The sequence below is a fragment of the Henckelia pumila genome, chromosome 4, assembly GCF_033568475.1.
Source record: "Henckelia pumila isolate YLH828 chromosome 4, ASM3356847v2, whole genome shotgun sequence".
NCBI classification, from domain to species: Eukaryota; Viridiplantae; Streptophyta; class Magnoliopsida; order Lamiales; family Gesneriaceae; genus Henckelia; species Henckelia pumila.
This window is the reverse complement of record NC_133123.1, coordinates 40957601-40971322: the sequence shown is the minus strand read 5'-3', so window position 1 is coordinate 40971322 and position 13722 is coordinate 40957601.

Here is a 13722-nt window from a genome sequence, read left to right as displayed (position 1 = left end):
CAATAAAAATTAAAGATATATAATATGTTAAATTTATATCAGTATTATGTAATTGGATACAAATATGTAATTGGATACTAATAATATAATAACGACTTGAGGAGTGAGCCCATTGTTGTGCGAAGACCACGAAGTCAGACTTTGCATGACCTACATTTCGAAAATCCCGTGAGCCTTGGTGCGGGCTTTTTTTCGAATTTTTTTAATTTAAAATTGTTGGGATTGTGTTTTTAAAGCATTGTAATCGTACATGTTGTTATTATTAATAGTGACATTTATTATCGAATGATTTTTATTGCAAATATTGTCATGAATATCATAGTAAAATCCCTAGTTTATTGGATGTAACCATAACATTAGTATATATAAGAGTTATATATGCGAGAGGAATAAAATTATGGATAATAAACTTAAATTAATGAAGTATGTGATAAAATTAATTAAAGTTTGGGATCTTTAATTAAAACATCACTAATGCGGCTCATGAACATTATGAATGTGACCGTCTTATCCGGACCATCGATGTGGAGACATCTAGATGGGGGCATTTATATATAATGAGATTATGTAGGACTTGGACCGATTTAATTATATATTTCATAATAAATTTCCGTTATTAATATGAAATTCTAATTAAATCAAAAGATGATCATATATGGATGAATCTTAATCCTGAGGTGATTATAGACTCCTGTTCATTTCAATATAATTCTTAATTTGCTTGCTTAAGTTTGCAATTGTGCATTCTCAATACTTGCATTTTAGATTTATGTTGAAATGAGTGACTGAGAATATTAATTCACATATATGAAATTCATTCTTTCCTGCGGGAATTACTAGAAAGACAATTCTCTCATTTGTTAATTTTGAAAGTGAGTGATGAGCCCAACTAATTTATAAGTATGTTATAAATTGAACCACTCACTAGTGAGTTAATGGTAAATGAGGATAAAATAATTGGAGAGGTAAACGGAAAAATCCTAGATCTAAATTATGAATTGTCTATGAAGGATTAATTAATATGTAATGATTATATCAATGGACTACTAATTTGGTAGAGTAAAATATTTCATAATTGAGAAGAGTGCAATTCCGTATTTTTAGTGGAGTAATAACGGAATTAATAAGTTGGATAAATTGATTAAAGAGTTTAATTGTTTGTCTGATTTATTGGAGCTTCTAATTATGAGTCCATGGTCCCCGGCACGCCTTCTTGATAAATGACGGAATAGAACACAAATAAGAGATCAAATGAAAGTATGAAACAATGAAAAATTGTTCCATAAATTTAAGGGCTTGTATATAAATATTTATTTGATTTAAAATATAATTATGAGATAATTATATATTTGGATTATTATGGTATTATTATCCAAATAGAAATCAATGATATATTTTATTTATTGAGAATATATATTATATATCTAAAAGATTTGATTTGTTGGATTCAAATTTGAAATTCTTGAAATTTTTTAGGATTTGTGGAATCCTATGATATTAAAAGATAAGAGATTTCGAAAAGAAAATTTTGAGAAAATTTTCAATTACAATTTCAAAATTGATACTTTCCTTTAATATATATATATATATTATGAAATAAAGAATTATATATATATATATATATATATATATATATATATGTGTGTGTGTGTGTGTGTGTGTGTGTACGTTTAGTGACATATATATTATATATATTTAGATATATATATATATATATAAATAATATATATTTTAACTAAAGATATAGATATTGTAGCGACAAATTTCACCACTTGCAACCACACGATCAAAACAGCGAGCCAAGAGTTTAACTCTTTTTCTTTAAGACAAAATTTGCCCTGCCTAGGTGCTAACGGGATTGTGCAAAGTGTCTCCCAAGATAGAACGCTTTACAACTTTGAGTAGCAGCACTGCAAACCCAAAGAACTTCGAACACAAAGTGCTTTAAAGAAACTCTTTTATGAAGAGAAACAAGAGAGATCAGAACTCTCTAAAAAGACAAGAGAAGAAAGAATGAGTGAATTGGTGAGTTCGAATGAATGCAGGGGCTATCTATTTATAGACGTTGGAAGGCTGCCTCGGACGGTTGCACCCCTTCGATGCATGCATGGCCGAAAAGTTGCAATGGTTCGGTCTGAAGAGATGCACCTGTTCAGCCGAAAGGACGCACTGTTTCCGAGCTGGATGGTTGCACTGATTCGGAAGCAAAATAAAATATTTAATTAATTTTTGTCCAAAAAAGTTATATTCATGTCAAAGCCAGCCCAGCCCAGCCCGTGACCGTGCCGTGCCGTGCCGGTCGGTCGGACGGCGGCGGCGGCGCGCGCGTGGCTAATGGTTCGAACCTAGCCTAGACTAGGTCCGCTCCCTTTAACAAACATGGGTACCCCTTGGGGCCCCAACCCATTGTCTAAACTTTGACATTATATAGTGCAATTTATTCCCACATTTTATCAATGTGGGACAATGAGCATAAAGCCTCATTCACCATCCATTTGTCCATAACAAATTTTCCAACAATCCCCACATGAATGTGATTTATGCGAATATGTATGCATATGCTAAAACAGAGTTTCTTACGAAAATTATTGTATGGGAAGAGGTAGCTTGCGGCTTTGAACCTTCCTTAGTGAAATACTATCGGATTTACTAGGCTGCCTAGTGAACGTGATGTCTTGAACTATTCAGCCGTTGATGTAAACCAAGACAACAGTATTCACACAATAATTTTTCTCACACTTTATTTGTTCTCATGGTTTTGTCCGTTTTGGCCCTGGACAAAATCTTGGATTCTTAAGTGTTTTTTTGAAGCGGCCCGTCTTCACACTTAAATAGGTGACCTTCTATTATATGAGTATCCTGCCATACCCTATTTATTAAAGAAATATAGGAATCATTAAAAGTTTTAAAACTTAACCTCACTACTTGCACAGGTTGCACTTTTATCCTAGGAATGAGAAGAGAACGAAGTTCTAAGTGCACACGAACATTCATAACTTGATTTTCCCATTGAACCAAGATCTTGGGATCTCCAATCTACAAGGTTGGGTTTCCGCTATGAATATTCTTTAATTTTATAGGTTTTAATCTCATTCCTCTTGATAAGCAGTTTACTTGATCTCTCCCTAAACCTTTTGTCAACGGATCCGCTAAGTTATCTTTTGATTTTACATAATCAACTGCGATAACTCCATTTGAGATCAACTGCCTAATGGTATTATCTCTTCGACGTATGTGTCTTGACTTACCATTATACATACTACTTTGTGCCCTACCAATAGCCGACTGACTATCGCAATGTATCATAATTGCTGGCACTGGTTTCATCCAACACGGAATATCTTCTAGAAAATTACGAAGCCATTCCGCTTCTTCTCCCGCTTTGTCTAAAGCTATGAATTCCGATTCCATTGTGGAACGAGCTATACACGTTTGTTTTGAGGGTTTCCACGACACAGCTCCTCCACCGATGGTGAACACATATCCACTTGTGGATTTAGAATCTTTTGTGTCAGATATCCAATTTGCATCACAGTATTCTTCTAGTACGGAAGAATATGTTGCATAATGTAATCCATAGTCCATTGAATACTTTAAGTATTTAAATACTCTTTCCAACGCTTTCCAATGATCATTACTAGGATTACTTGTAAATCTACTCAATTTATTTATTGAGTATGCTATATCAGGACGAGTACAATTTGTAATATACATTAGACTCCCAATTATCTTTGCATATTGCTGTTGAGATACGGGTTCACCTCGATTTTTGGATAAATGTAAACTTAAATCCACGGGTGATTTTAACGGTGTGACGTCATATGCGTTGAATTTCCTAAGTACTTTCTCAATGTAATGAGATTGTGTTAGGATAATTCCTTCAGGCGCTTTTACAATCTTAATTCCTAAGATAACGTCAGCTTCTCCCATATCTTTCATATCAAAATGTTTTGTCAACATTTTCTTAGTTTTCATGATGATATCATGATTACTACCCATTATGAGCATGTCGTCTACATATAGACAAACAATTACATATAAGTCATGTGTGTCTTTTATATAAACACATTTATCACACTCATTAATCTTGAATCCATTTGACATCATTGTTTTGTCAAACTTTTTGTGCCATTGTTTAGGAGCTTGTTGAAAGAGTGGGTGCCCAGTGAGCCAACTTGTGGCTATGGGCTTTGATGACTCTTTGTACAAACAATCTTTTGTTTAATGTAAATTTACACTTTTATTAATGGCAATGACTTTATCTTTCTTCATATTGTTATATTGTGATATACTATTGTTGTTTTGATAAAGACCTTGAATATACTATAGTGTATGTAAGATGTGGTAGAACATGGGGATGTCTATCATGAAATACATCTTATAGTCACTGTATATTCTAAACTGTTCCTAGTCGATTGAGCCGTCCGAGAATAAGGATAAGGATCGCTCGAGTGTGAGACTAGCATTTGCGATGCGGAGTACCACGTTTCATTGGTAGGGAACATGGAGATGTTCGAAGCATGCAAATGGATATTCATAGGATGAATAATCGAACTACCCTATCCGGACTTTCCAAGTGGTTATCACTTATCGAGTGGATAAAGTTCGCGGTTTTGGTTGTACACCATTAGTCCTTACGACTTGAAACATCATGGAGACTCTATATGCTAGTGCTGTGCTTTGACTCGTTTACCGACTCTATGGGGGTCATCAGGTGTCGGGATTGGGTACAGTTACGACACATATAGGAGTCGATGCATTGTTGTCAAGGATTCACCACATACTTGCGAGTGTGGATATCCTATGCGATCTGAGGAGATATTAGTGTGACAAATCTCTGGCCAGAGTACTTGATGTGATTTAAGAAATGGTTTCTTAGTAGCACATGCGATGTCACTAATTTGATCTTCAAGATGTATTGCATAGTTATCGAACCTTGAGCGACTCTCGATATACCAATGGTTGTTGATTCGATCGGGATATATGGATGAAGGGACCGTACTGTACGCTAACCAAAATCTACTGGTTCTTGTAGGCACTATCAGTGATACCTAGGGAATCATGGGGCGATGTTGCTAGGCGCTTTACCATGATTCGTTGGGCAAGTCGGAAATCGTTGTTCCGAGTCACAAGGAGTTGTGAGCCCACGGCTAGCTGTATCCCTGAACCATTGAGGATCACACAGTGTAATGGAGTTTTAATCCCCGTTGAGATAGTTAAATTTAAAGAGTTAAATTTAATGAATAAAGAAGTTGGACTTCTTAAATAAGAGTAAGGGAGTAGGATTTCCTAAAATGACATAGGGATGGGCATTTTTGGAAACCACTGAATTCGGATTCAAGAAAATTTATTTTGACTTTAAAATGTGCAGAAATGGTTTCTGTGCACATTGGTGAAATCGGTTCATCAATCGGAGTCACGATGAATTTTATATTAATTTCTGAACGTGCGGGCTTTGCTTGTCGGGCCCTAGCTTATGACTAATGGCCCTAAGTGTTAGTGGCCTGCATTATAAATAAGTTATTGCAGTACAGAAATTACAGACAACAGCTCATTATTTTTGAGAAGCAAAAATCGAAAACCCTAGCCTCTCAAAGTAATAATCGGCCGACCCCTCCCATACTCTGCCCGAGAAATTCCGGTCTGTGATTTTGAATTGCAGTCAGAAATAACGAATCAGATTCGTTTAATCTCTTCGCAGAAAAACTTCTGATAGATTTTCTAGTGCAATCTATCAGAGGGATTTAAACCCCATTCGTGGACCTGATTGAAGGAGTTCATCAGTTCCTGGGAGATACAAGAAGCGCAGAGAAATCTGTGTGGTGTCCATTAATCTCGCTTCGAGATTGAAGGTAAAATTTAATTAATTGTTATTTGAATTTTACACACACAATAATTTAATCGTTGAACGGTTGATACCCACACCATGGAATTGTTCCATGATAAAATTTTTAAACTTCCGCTGCACCGGGTATCAATCGTGATTGATCAGAGAGCCGCGTTTTCCAACAGTGGTATCAGAGCCAGGTTGCTCAGATCAAACGATTGAATTAATCAATTGTACAAAATTTTTGAGTCTCGGTTTTTGAAACAAAATAAATATTTTTAAATAAAATTTTTTTTTCCCGGGGCAAAACCCGGGCAGCGATTGGATCGCTGCCCGGAGGGGGCGGCGATGGTCGCTGCCCCCGGGGGAGGCGCACGGCGCCGCCCAAAGGGGGAGCACGTCGCCGCCCAGGGCAGCGCTGTGCGCTGCCCAGCGCAGCGCTGGGCGCTGCGCAGGGCAGCGCTCGGCGCTGCCCAGGGCGGCGCACAGCGCCGCCCAGGGGCGGCACTCGGCGCCGCCCAGCGGCGGCACCAGGCGCCGCCAGGGCAGCAATTGTTGCTGCCCTAAGGGGGCAGCCGGGCTGCCCCCGGCCCGCGCCCCGGGTGCGGACCGGCCCGGGAGTGTCCCGGGCGGCCCGCGGGAAAAATTAAATTTTTATTAATTTTAATGTGATAAAATTTTATTTTTGGTCCGGTCAAAAATTGTTTTTGATTGGTTCACGAGATTTCGGATCGAATTGTTCGAGTCCGTAAATTTTAAAATTGATTTTATATAAATTTGAATTTTTGGAAAATTTTAATATTTTATCCGTAAATTGAATTTTGAAATCAATTATTTTGGTACAATTGATGATAAGATATGATCTTATGATATATTGGGTAAAATATGATTTTATTTGTAAAATTGGATTTTATAGATAAAATATGATTTTATTTGATATAGAGATAAAATATGATTTTATATGTGAAATGAGATTTTATATATAAAATATGATTTTATCTTGTTTAAATTTGAATTGCCACTGCATGTTATCCAATAAATTAATTTTGAATTAAATGTTATTGGATAAGGATGATCGATTGCCATGACCAATTTTGTAGGTGTATGTTAGGAATTTACATTTTGTTTTTATTGTTGTTGGTTTTATTAATGGGCCTGGTTTATGGCCCGATATGAATGTCATATGTAATAAAAGTGGGCTTGGTTTATAGCCCGTTCCCACCCCTAAAATGTATCCCCTACTTGTCATTGTTATTTATTGTAAATGCATTAGATTTAGTGGGAGATCAAGATTTGAAGATGGTGGGCCCAGCAGACAATAAAGACTGAAGAAATGTAAATTGGAAGCACATGTAATAGGATTGCATTGCATACTGCATATTACCTAGGATTGGACTAAGACCCGTGATTGGCAACCACGGGTCAATTAGAAATGGAATCGATCATCCTATATAATATTTGATATTATGATTGTATGCATGTTTAGACATAAATTGCGTGAATCCGGCAAGCATGCAATAAAATGAATATGATGAGACAAATATTTTTATAATTAAAAATCCCTCATTTTAAATATGATTTAAAATTTATATCAAGATAAATAAAGGAAATTTAAATTTGTTTAAATGTTCCCACCTTCCATCAACGGTCAATGTATGTGATGCTACCCGGATACGTTCCGGCTCATATTATTGGGGGGGCCCGTCCGTCGGAAAGCTGTACATTGGATCGACAAATGTTGTAAGTTGGGTGGAACTCCCATGGGATCGGCTCATATTATTGGGGGATCCACATGGCGACCGTCCATCACAACTTAATATTGATGGGTCATCTTGACATGTCACTTTAAACGGCGTCATATTATTGGGCCCTTATTGGACATGAGGTAAACACATGGGGGTTGCTTTGGAAGCAATTGGGCTCTACCTTTTGAGAATTATGGTTGGCTGATATTATTCGGGACCATAAGTTTGTCAATTGGACTCCATGTTCTCACTAAGGAAAAAGTTTCCCGTTTTCACTAGAGGGTGGTGAAATCGTTAAAATAGTGGGAGTGAGATTCATAAAATTAAATTCGCCTATTTTATGTCTTAGTAAATTGTTAAACAATCATTGATATATGTCTGTTTTTCTTTTCAGTATTTCATACAATGAATTCGCGAAATCCATTATTCTCGATCCTCGAACAAAACAAGTTGACTGGCGCCAACTATACGGAATGGTTCCGGAAGTTGAAGATTGTCTTAACTTCGGAGAAAATGCTCTACGTGTTAGAGAGCACCTCCGAAGAAAGCACCAGCTGATATAAGTCCGGAGGAATTGGCCAAGCTTGATGCATGGTGTGACCATGACATCAAGACCAAATGCTATATGCAAGCCTCGATGTCTGATGAACTCCAGAGGCGATTTGAGGACACGGTGAATGCTGCTGACATTCACGCGCAACTCAAGGAACTTTTTGGGGCTCAGTCGAGGGCTGAAAGGTTCGCAACTGTTAAGGAGTTGATGACGTGCCGCATGCGTGAAGGGACTTCGGTCCGTGATCATGGGGTACGAATGATTTGGCTCATACAAAAGTTGGCGACCCTAGATTTGGTGTTGGATCATGAACTCAATGTGGATTTATTGCTTCTGTCTCTTCCTTCTTCATTTGATGGATTTGTGATAAATTTTAATATGAACAAGATAGAGGCCACCCTAGAAGAGATGGTCAATATGCTCGTTACATATGAATCCACACTTAAGAAGGATAAGCCCGTTTTCTTGGTGGGCTCCTCATCTTCTGCTAAGAAGGGGCCAAGTATGAAGGGAAAGAAACGTTCTGCCCCACCCAAGAAAGTCGAGCCCGAGAAGAAGCAAAAGACAAAGGCTTCAAACAATGGAAAATCCAAGGATGTTTGCCATTACTGCAAGAAGCCGGGTCATTGGAAGCGCAACTGCAAGGAATATCTTGAGCAGTTGGGAACTGCAAAGGGTATGTTCTATATTGAAATAAACATGTCACTTAATACAACTTCTTGGGTATTGGATACCGGATGTGGATCTCACATTTGCAATGATTTGCAGGTGATGACAAGAAGTCGCAGGCTTAGAATGGGTGAGACCCAGCTGAGGCTCGGGAATGGTTCCAGAGTTGAAGCTACGGCCATTGGAGATGTTTGTTTGACTTTGCAGAACGGTTTTAAATTATTGTTAAGAGATGTTTTATTTGTGCCAGATTTAATTAAAAACATTATTTCTATTTCTATTCTATGCTTGATAGAGATGGTTATTCTTGCAATTTTGTGAATGAGATTTGCAATATTTACAAGAATGAATGTTTAATTGGAAATGGACAACTTGAAAACGATCTATACAACTTAAAACTAAAAGACGTTCCAGTGAATTATGTTGATAAACCGGCGACAACAAACAAAAGGAAAATCGATAGTCAAAACCCGGCGAACCTTTGGCATGCTAGGCTAGGTCATATTTCTTCAAGGAGGATGAACAAGCTAGTGGGAGAGGGCATGTTTGATATGTCTGATATTAACTCTCTACCTACTTGTGAATCCTGCCTAAAAGGAAAAATGACTAAATCTCCTTTTAAGGGGAAACCTGAGCGTAGTCAGAATCTGTTGGATTTGATCCATACAGATGTTTGTGGTCCATTTAGAGTAGGGACTCAACATGGCCACACCTACTTCATTACCTTTACTGATGATTATTCAAGGTATGGGTATTTATATTTAATGAAATATAAATCTGAAGCATTTGAAAAGTTCAAAGAATTCAAGGCTGAAGTAGAAAACAAGCTAGGTAAAAGTATTAAAGCACTTCGATCGGATCGAGGTGGAGAATACTTAAGTACCGAGTTTTTGGACTATCTAAAAGAGAATGGGATTCTCTCTCAGTGGACTCCTCCTATGACACCACAGCTTAATGGTGTATCGGAGCGTCGTAATCGAACTTTGTTGGACATGGTTCGATCTATGATGAGCTTCACTGAGCTTCCACCTTCGTTTTGGGGCTATGCGCTTGAAACGGCGGTATTGTTGTTGAACAACGTCCACACTAAAGCAGTGGACAAAACACCATACGAGTTATGGAATGGCAAAGCTCCTAAGTATTCGTACTTGAGGATTTGGGGATGTCCTGCTTACGTGAAGCGGACAGTGGGAGATAAGTTGGATAGTCGATCCAGCTTATGTTATTTTGTAGGGTATCCGAAGAATTCAATCGGATATTATTTCTATTATCCTGCTGAAACAAAGGTGTTTGTTTCTAGGAATGCCACCTTCTTGGAGAAGGAGTTCTTATTGGATAAGAAAGGCGAGATGATGGAACTCGAAGAGGTTCGAGAAGAACCCGAAATACAAAATAACGATCCTACACCTCAGGAACCATTGCTGGACACGCCTGAACCTAGAAGATCCGAGAGGACTTCTAGACCTCCTATTCGATATGGTCTTCTTCTTGAAGGGGATCAAGATGATCCCGACATTGGATGTGATCCAAGAAACTTCAAGGAAGCAATTTCTGATGCGGATTCGAATTTATGGCTTGAAGCTATGCAGTCAGAATTGGATTCGATGCATACAAACCAAGTTTGGTCTTTAGTAGATCCTCCCGATGGAATTGTTCCAATAGGGTGTAAATGGATCTACAAAAGAAAGCTTGGGCCTGATGGTAAGGTATTGACCTACAAGGCGCGATTGGTGGCGAAAGGTTATACTCAAAGGCAAGGAGTTGACTATGATGAAACCTTTTCACCAGTTGCTATGTTCAAGTCCATAAGAATCCTTATTGCCATAGCTGCATGGTATGACTATGAGATATGGCAAATGGATGTGAAGACTGCTTTTCTTAATGGAGACATTAAGGAAGAAATCTATATGAAGCAGCCTGAGGGGTACACATCCATGGGAAGCGAGCATAAGGTATGCAAGCTTCAGAGATCAATTTATGGTCTAAAACAAGCATCAAGAAGTTGGAACCAGAAATTTGATGAAACAATTAAAGATTTTGGTTTCATCAAGAACCCGGAGGAACCTTGCGTGTACAAGAAAGTAGTTAAGGATGCGGTGACATTCTTAGTACTTTATGTTGATGACATCCTACTCATTGGGAATGATGTAGGGATGTTGCAGTCAACAAAGATATGGTTATCAGGTAGATTTTCGATGAAGGATTTGGGTGAGGCATCCTACATTCTTGGGATACAGATCTATAGAGATAGATCTAAGAGAATGATAGGACTCACTCAATCAACCTACATCGATACCATATTGAAACGGTTTTCAATGGATGGGTCCAAGAGAGGACATCTACCCATGTGTCATGGAGTTTCTCTATCCAAGTCTATGTGTCCCAAGACTGATGCAGAGATAGAGAATATGACACATGTACCATATGCGTCAGCTATAGGTAGTATCATGTATGGGATGATATCTACCAGACCGGATGTAGCATTTGCTCTGAGTGTCACGAGCAGATATCAGTCTAATCCTGGTCAAATGCATTGGAAAGCCGTGAAGGACATTCTTAAGTACTTACGAAGGACTAAGAATATGTTCATGGTATATGGAGGACGAGATCTGAAATTGGAAGGCTATACCGACTCTAGCTTCCAAAGTGACGTGGATGACTCGAAGTCAACCTTTGGATTTGTGTTCATGCTCAATGGCGGTGCTGTCTCTTGGAAGAGTTCCAAGCAGGACACCACAGCGGATTCCACCACTGAGGCTGAATACATTGCAGCATCAGCTGCTGCTAAAGAGGCCGTTTGGATGAGGAAGTTCGTCCAAGAGTTGGGCGTCATTCCTGAATTTGTTGGTCCAGTCCCGGTGTACTGTGACAACACGGGTGCCGTTGCTCAAGCAAAGGAACCAAGGTCTCATCAAAGATCCAAACACGTACTGAGGAAATACCACATCATCCGGGAGATTGTAGAAAGAGGAGACATCACTGTCGAACGAGTGGCCTCTGCAGACAATATCGCTGATCCGCTTACTAAGCCCTTGCCAGGACCATTGTTTGACAAACATCGCGAAGCAATGGGTCTACGTAGTATGACTAGTTGGCTATAGGGCAAGTGGGAGATTGAAAGAGTGGGTGCCCAGTGAGCCAACTTGTGGCTATGGGCTTTGATGACTCTTTGTACAAACAATCTTTTGTTTAATGTAAATTTACACTTTTATTAATGGCAATGACTTTATCTTTCTTCATATTGTTATATTGTGATATACTATTGTTGTTTTGATAAAGACCTTGAATATACTATAGTGTATGTAAGATGTGGTAGAACATGGGGATGTCTATCATGAAATACATCTTATAGTCACTGTATATTCTAAACTGTTCCTAGTCGATTGAGCCGTCCGAGAATAAGGATAAGGATCGCTCGAGTGTGAGACTAGCATTTGCGATGCGGAGTACCACGTTTCATTGGTAGGGAACATGGAGATGTTCGAAGCATGCAAATGGATATTCATAGGATGAATAATCGAACTACCCTATCCGGACTTTCCAAGTGGTTATCACTTATCGAGTGGATAAAGTCCGCGGTTTTGGTTGTACACCATTAGTCCTTACGACTTGAAACATCATGGAGACTCTATATGCTAGTGCTGTGTTTGACTCGTTTACCGACTCTATGGGGGTCATCAGGTGTCGGGATTGGGTACAGTTACGACACATATAGGAGTCGATGCATTGTTGTCAAGGATTCACCACATACTTGCGAGTGTGGATATCCTATGCGATCTGAGGAGATATTAGTGTGACAAATCTCTGGCCAGAGTACTTGATGTGATTTAAGAAATGGTTTCTTAGTAGCACATGCGATGTCACTAATTTGATCTTCAAGATGTATTGCATAGTTATCGAACCTTGAGCGACTCTCGATATACCAATGGTTGTTGATTCGATCGGGATATATGGATGAAGGGACCGTACTGTACGCTAACCAAAATCTACTGGTTCTTGTAGGCACTATCAGTGATACCTAGGGAATCATGGGGCGATGTTGCTAGGCGCTTTACCATGATTCGTTGGGCAAGTCGGAAATCGTTGTTCCGAGTCACAAGGAGTTGTGAGCCCACGGCTAGCTGTATCCCTGAACCATTGAGGGTCACACAGTGTAATGGAGTTTTAATCCCCGTTGAGATAGTTAAATTTAAAGAGTTAAATTTAATGAATAAAGAAGTTGGACTTCTTAAATAAGAGTAAGGGAGTAGGATTTCCTAAAATGACATAGGGATGGGCATTTTTGGAAACCACTGAATTCGGATTCAAGAAAATTTATTTTGACTTTAAAATGTGCAGAAATGGTTTCTGTGCACATTGGTGAAATCGGTTCATCAATCGGAGTCACGATGAATTTTATATTAATTTCTGAACGTGCGGGCTTTGCTTGTCGGGCCCTAGCTTATGACTAATGGGCCCTAAGTGTTAGTGGCCTGCATTATAAATAAGTTATTGCAGTACAGAAATTACAGACAACAGCTCATTATTTTTGAGAAGCAAAAATCGAAAACCCTAGCCTCTCAAAGTAATAATCGGCCGACCCCTCCCATACTCTGCCCGAGAAATTCCGGTCTGTGATTTTGAATTGCAGTCAGGAATAACGAATCAGATTCGTTTAATCTCTTCGCAGAAAAACTTCTGATAGATTTTCTAGTGCAATCTATCAGAGGGATTTAAACCCCATTCGTGGACCTGATTGAAGGAGTTCATCAGTTCCTGGGAGATACAAGAAGCGCAGAGAAATCTGTGTGGTGTCCATTAATCTCGCTTCGAGATTGAAGGTAAAATTTAATTAATTGTTATTTGAATTTTACACACACAATAATTTAATCGTTGAACGGTTGATACCCACACCATGGAATTGTTCCATGATAAAATTTTTAAACTTC